Genomic DNA, 7,181 nt, shown 5'->3' with positions numbered 1-7,181 from the left:
ACATGCAAAGCCATTTTCTGGAGTTGAGGGCTTAACTGTAAATATTTGTTCTGGCTGAAAACCTGCTAGAGAATATTTACCTAAAATGAGATAACTAACAACACTCCATTAAAGAAAATGAGCATGAACTGACACAACTTTTCAAGAAAAATTGCTAACTAAACATTAAACTCAATTTACGTTATTTAGAATTCTCTTTTAGTTTTGTTTTTTATTATTATTTTTTTAAAGAACAAAACAGGTATATTTCTTTTGGACTACCTGATACAGAGGATCGTGTGGTATGGATGGATAGTATGAATGACCAATAATACAAATATCTTTTATTTGAAATAAACAAAAATGCTTACATAGCTCAACGGGTCACTTGGAAATAAACTCTTGCTTGACTGTATTACCAAGCAAAAACAAAGCTGAAACACACACTCTTCTTTTGACATGTATTTGGAGGAAGACACTACTTGGTTTTTAAAAAACTGACCTTCTGGGCTTCCCTGGGGGCGCAGTGGTTGAGAGAGTCCGCCTGCCGATGCAGGGGACACGGGTTCGTGCCCCGGTCCGGGAGGATCCCACATGCCGTGGAGCGGCTGGGCCCGTGAGCCATGGCCGCTGAGCCTGCGCGTCCGGAGCCTGTGCTCCGCAGCGGGAGGGGCCGCAACAGTGAGAGGCCCGTGTACAGCAAAAAAACAAAAAACCCCACCCCCAAAAACTGACCTTCTCTTAAAGCCTGATCATCGAAGTGTAAACAATGTAAATGAATCCGCCATTACCAATTGTCATATCATATCTATGTTACCTGTGCATTCTGAGATTACACCTGTACCTGCCGATAAACCTGGGAAGGGTTGCTCTATCACAGTTACATTTGAGTTGGCAGGCAGGACTGGGAAGACTAATCTGGAAAAAGTTTTACATCCTATTTAGAACAAATCACTAGTCTTCCCTTAAATAACAGGTTGTAATAGAAAGATACTGTCTGACTATGACTGTTAACTATGTTAACAAACATAGTTGTTTGATTCATTCGCTTACAGTACATCCTGCCACAAAGTATTAAAGCACAGGGTAACTATGATTCCTTCAACATCTGCATGTTTTCAAGTTTTATACTCTACTATATCCCTAGTATGTCAGCAGTTTTTGAATATTACAAAAATAACAATAAATGGGTAAAACTCTTCTAAAAATGCACATGTCTGTAACTATAATGGTACTAGATGGGAAGGAGACAATGAGGGAAGGGAAAAAAGCAAACACATTCATTTGTAGGGAATGGGGTCCAAGTCTTTGGATTTAAAAATAACTTCCCCAGAGAAGCTGGCTATAATGGAATTTCCAGAAAACTTCCTTTGCCTCCAAAAAGACCTGAAAAGCCCCAATAGTTTGAAACTATAGTTATGAGATGTTATAAATGATGATCAAAGCAATCGGAGGGAGAAGGATGAATGTGTCTTCCGTTCAGCTATAGTTTGTAGCAGAGCCTCTTTAGCTGTTGGTTGATCAGTAAAAACCAGTGAAGTGCCAGAAGTGCTTTGAAGGATGGGGTGGAAAAGTACTGAACATATTACCTGTCTATGTCTATGTCAGTAACAGGGCTTCATGGCTAGGAAAATTTTCTAAATAGTAAAATGACTCCAGGATAGATATCTCTCTCCATCATTAAATGTGGCAGAATTAAAAAAAAAAAAAAAGATTTACAAGGAGATATAGTGAAAACAGAAAATTACAAGGCAGAAAACACAAAAGAATCAAGACAATGCTATAAGTTCAACAGTATTCCATGAGGCTAGAAAACCTGTTGACTTTGAAAGCCCTAGAAAAGTATCACTCTTGTTTATAAATCCCTTATTTATCATATGACCACACATTGAATCCTTTCTTTCCATGTACTGAAGAATCCTACATTCAGCCTTTAAGCATTCTGCATTTCTTTGCCAATCTTGTAGCTGAGTATCTTGTTCCAGTTGATTTTGGTGCAGGTAACTGGAAGTTGCTGGCAAAAGGCCTTGAACGTGGTGTCTGACATTGTTTGATAGTTTTCACTAATTGCTGTCTGATACTCATTTTCTGCATGCTCTACGATTTTAATAAACTCCTTGGCAGTTTGGACTTCATTCAAAACAGTTACTGAATCCCTGTACATCTTTATGACTAACCAACTGACCATTGCCATCTTCATAACAGTGAACCTGTATCTTAAGCACTCCAACCACTTGGGCTTTAGAGGGTGTGATGGTGAACTTCCATTCTGATCTCCAACGACCACTCCAGAAGTTTTTAGGCTGAAACTGGTGGCTTTCAATACATATGGCATACATGGATGCCATTTCTTCAATGATGGTCTGTTGCCCATCTATAGTTTTCGCATAAACAGTACAGAAGCCATTGGAATAATGATCTTTCACATAGGCCCTTCAAGCACTGTCACAGGATTCTCTCCAAGACTTCAGACCTCCATCTACTTCCTCTGGCTGAGGGTCACTTGCTTCTTTCTGTAAGTGATCAAACTTAAAGGAAATTTTGTTTCTTGGATCTAAAAATCTATTACCCAGGTCACCATGTTCTGTAATTAAGAACTGATCTTCATATCCTTCTATCTTCACAGGCATGAATTGACCCATGTTATACTGGGTACATACATGTGCGGCCCCTTCCCTGAGGAGACCGTCATTATTAAGTAGTAGCCGGACATCGTTGAACACTTCATTAAATTCCCCTGGGGGGGCTTCCCTGGTGGTGCAGTGGTTGGGAGTCCGCCTGCCGATGCAGGGGACACAGGTTTGTGCCTCAGTCCGGGAGGGTCCCACATGCCACGGGGCGGCTGGGCCCGTGAGCCATGGCTGCTGAGCCTGTGTGTCCGGAGCACGGGAGAGGCCACAGCAGTGAGAAGCCTGCGTACCGTAAAAAAAAAAAAAAAAAAAATTTCCCCTGGGGGTGCATGAGTGATGAATTTAGCAGCTGTTCGTACCTTCTCCTCATCCAACACCCAATCCTTGAAGTCGGCCATCTTGGGCTGCTCTCTAGATGTTTTAAATTCATCATGTACTTTTATCTTGTAAAAACCAGATCAATTCTCCTTTCAATCTGATATTAAAATATATCTGATGATAACCAAGAGAAAGAAAAAGTGAGAAGAAAATAATAGTGATTTCTAAAGGAGGATACAATGAATTTTTGAATATTTATCTTTAAAAGTCTTGTTTTCAAATGGTTTAGTCCATGTTAAAGTACAAGTCCACCCTGAGTTTTATAGATAACTAAAGCAAAGCCCAAAGACACATATGTATGAATGAGAAAATTGGTAATGAAGAATATAATTCAATACTGAACACAAAAATTCCAAAAAGCTAGAGTCTTTTCCTGTTTTAATTTCTACAGAACAGTCCACGGAAATTTTAAAAGACCTCTAAAACCTAGTAAGAAGAACATAAATAAAAGCACAAACTACTATCCATACAACTTGTTTCCATTTTGATCATTAGGCTGGGTCTATCTTCATTGAGGATTTTTATTTTTTTTAAATGTAAAGGCAGCAGAAACCACAAATGTTAAAATGAGAAAATCAGACCTGTTCTCACTGCCCCCAAATAACTATATTACCCTATTGACCCCAGTTGTAAATGCCTTGCCAGTTAAGTATTACACGATCATTACTGTTATCACCATTGTTATTATTTTGTTCATTTCTTTGCTCATTAGTTTTCTGGTTCAACCATCATACATGGCTGTAATAGAAATTCATTACCATGTGATGGCTGTTGGGCTGCCTATGGGAAATGACTTGATAGTCTTGCAAACACTGAATCATGCAGGAAATTAACACTCATTTTCATGCATGTTTGCTTGCATGTTGATGACCTGGAAACACAAGCTTACACTCCATATATTTCCTTGTTGCTCTTGATTTGTTTTTCCTCTGGTAGGAACAGAACAATATGGGCTTCCTCCAGGGGACAAAACAGCACCTAACTACTGCAGCACGCAAGGGCGAGAAGAGCAGATAGGTGCAAACTACACTGAGAGGAGACCAGCAGAGTGCACACAGAGGGGAAGTGCAGCTACCTGGCATCACACCTGGGCACTGCCAACCATCGTGGCAATTGGGCTGCCTGGAGAAGGGAAGGCCAGGAGGAGAGTAGAATCCGATGGTGGAACCTAGAACACTCCCTTGAGGATGTCATAGGGAGCTTTTGCTCCTGGGGCCACGGAGTTTAGAAGCTCAGTTCCCATCTCGCCCTTCCCACACCAAAGAAGGGGAATGAACATACATGGATGCCATTTCTTCATTTCATCAAATACCTCCTTGCTTGTTACAGTCTTTTTTCCTTCAGTGGGCATGAAGACCAGCTAAAATCGTCCTTTATTCACTAAACATTGTCTTTCCTAGCCCCTAGAGTGAGGCCAGTGACAACTACTTTGTACTATGAGTGGGCTTTTGGCAAGCTATCAACACTTCCTCAGCAGTGCTGTCCCATAGAACTTTCTGCAGTGGTAGAAATGTTCCACATCTATGCTGTCCTATCTAACAGCTACTAGTTACACGTGGTTACTGAACACCTGAAATAGGCTAGATAATTCCTTTAAAATTAAATGTAAATTCAATTCAATTTATATTTTCCATAATAAAAGTTGTCGTTGTTGTTTAATGACCCTGAGTACTCAGAAATGTGTCTTAAAAGTCCATCAACTCTTGCTTCTCTAATTCTGGTTGAATCACATGTGGCTAGCAGCCACCTAGGGACAGCACGGATCTGAAGAGCAGATCTCGGAGTTGGCGTCAGAACTTTCTGGCTATTCCTGTGTCAGTTCAGGAACGTGCACATAATGCCTCAACTTATCTGTAAAAGACCTTGCTGCCTTATTCTTCTTCTTATAAACCAGGATTCAGGCCAATGCTATCACAGCCAAGTATAGGATTACTGTCTATAATCTGATAACACTCAAATTGACTTTCAACCCCCGAGCTGACTTCTTTGGCTCATGTAACACTTTCTCTACCTTGACAGTGGGCCAAAACCTCATCCCAGACATATAGAATCAGAATCTCTGAAGGGTTAGCTTAGCTTAGAAATGTACAATTTTAATAAGTTTCTCAGGAGATTGTTATGCAAACAGTCCAATGTTGATTATGACCAGCTCTGCATTACATTTCAGACTAGATATATCACCACCAATTCAGGTGGCATACGAAGAAGATCAAACTCTTCATCTCCTTCTCCTGACTTCTGGCCTTCGTAATTTGTCCAAACCCAGGAGGTAAGGCCATAATTTCCATAAATCTGAGAGTCATCATCACTCTTTGATTAAATGTACCAGTTGGAGAAAGGCTGGCACATAGGAAGCATTCAACCAGTATTTAATCATTGTGCTTCCCTTGTGTCTTCCGTTTCTCATATCTGATTAGTTGTGAAGCAAGGCCTTTTCCCTACATCCTGTCCCTTGTGTCCATTTCATTCTTTCTTTCTCTAACTGCCACTAAGTTAGTTGATAATTTAATCCTCTTCATCCTGTGATACTGCATCTGTCATCATCGTCCTCATCATCACCATTATCATCATCCAGTCCCTTTGTATTCAATCCACAAATGAACCTCGTGATATGGAAATTATAATTCCCATTTTACAGAGTATTAGGTTTAAGGAATTTTACCCAGTGTCATTCAGCTAACAATTGTCAGAGAAATGTGCATTTATATCAAAGGTTATGGTCTCTTCTACTAAGTGGGACTAACTACCTGCTATAAAGCCCCCATTATACTCTATGGCAATTTTTCCCTGGACCAGTTATCTTCTCTGTTCATCTTGTTGACTGTGCCATGCCCATTGTGGAATAATAAGAGAATCATCAGTGGATGCTAAAATCACTGGGTGAGAAACTGTCCAGAGAATAGGACGTTCACAGTCTCAAATATGACACCACAGGTGACTTATTAATACCAAGGGGAAGGTGGGCCACCTTAACCAAATGGGAATAATAGGATAAACTGACGTCAAGCGCCTCCTGATGTGACGTAGTGAGAAAACCACATCACCTGTGTAGCATTTCTGTCAGAAATGTTAAACTTGAATCTAATCATGAGGAAAGAATCAGACAAATCCAAATTGAGATACCACAGACGAAAAAATGGCCTAGATTCCTCAGAAATGCCAATGCCATAAAAGACAAAAAAGTTCAGTGAATGGCTCTAGATTAAAGAGGCTGAAGAGATACAACAGTTAAGTGTGACATCTGATCCTTGATTGGATTATGATTTTCTCAAAAGCTATGAGGGACATATGGGGACAACTGAGGAAAACTGAACACGGACTACATATTGGAAAGTAGGATTGTATCAATAATATTTTGTATGATTAGACTGGTTATGTGGGAGAATGCCCTCCTTCTCATATATATAGACGTATGTAGGGTTGACGTGTCCTGACAGCTAAACTAGTACTCAAATGTTCCAGCAACAAACAAACAAACAAACCACACCAGAGAGTGAAAGCAAATGAGGTAAATGTTAACAACTGGGGGATTTAGATAAAAGAGTATATAGATAGTTTTGCAACTTTTCTATAGGCTTGAAATTTATTCAAAATAAAAAGTTGGTTAAAAAAAAAAAAGAAATAGGGCTTCCCTGGTGGCGCAGTGGTTGAGAGTCCGCCTGCCAATGCAGGGGACACGGGTTCGCGCCCCAGTCTGGGAAGATCCCACATGCCGCGGAGCGGCTGGGCCCGTGAGCCATGGCCGCTGAGCCTGCGCGTCAGGAGCCTGTGCTCCGCAACGGGAGAGGCCACAACAGTGAGAGGCCCACGTACCGCAAAAAAAAAAAAAAGAAATAATATTAGCAATACTTATGTAGCCCTTACTTTGTACTATAGATACTCTTCCAAGCACTTTACACAGTAATTCATTTAATCTTCACAACACCCTGCACGGTATATTATATTAGCTGCGTTTTACACATGAAACAATAGAGGTTCATAGAGATTAAGTGATTTGACCGAAGTCAACAGTCAGCAAGGAGTTCAGATTCCAACTAGAGGCTGTGCCACCTAACCTCTCTGCTCAGCTTTTATTGGGCGTATCCTAGTTTTCACAGCCTTCTGAGGGCGTGGAAGAGGTTGTCCATCACACCTCCATAACTCAGACACTTTAAAGTTCTTCTTTATATTAACTTGAAATTTATTTCCCGATGG

The 7,181-nt window shown here is 40.5% G+C and overlaps 1 pseudogene across 1 annotated transcript; it reads right to left on the bottom strand.

Annotated features, from left to right (window-relative positions):
• Positions 1–1,367: 1,367 nt before the first annotated feature.
• LOC307059761 (F-actin-capping protein subunit alpha-1-like) lies at positions 1,368–3,007 on the bottom strand (annotated as a pseudogene). The gene is made up of 3 exons: positions 2,929–3,007; positions 2,578–2,716; positions 1,368–2,373 (listed from the first exon to the last, which is right to left on the bottom strand). The product of its transcript is annotated as an F-actin-capping protein subunit alpha-1-like (transcript).
• Positions 3,008–7,181: the final 4,174 nt, after the last annotated feature.

Source organism: Hyperoodon ampullatus (genome assembly GCF_949752795.1).
Source record: "Hyperoodon ampullatus genome assembly, chromosome: 10".
Taxonomy (NCBI): domain Eukaryota; kingdom Metazoa; phylum Chordata; class Mammalia; order Artiodactyla; family Ziphiidae; genus Hyperoodon; species Hyperoodon ampullatus.
The sequence above is the reverse complement of the archived record's forward strand: the minus strand, read 5'-3'. Positions and strand labels throughout refer to the sequence as shown.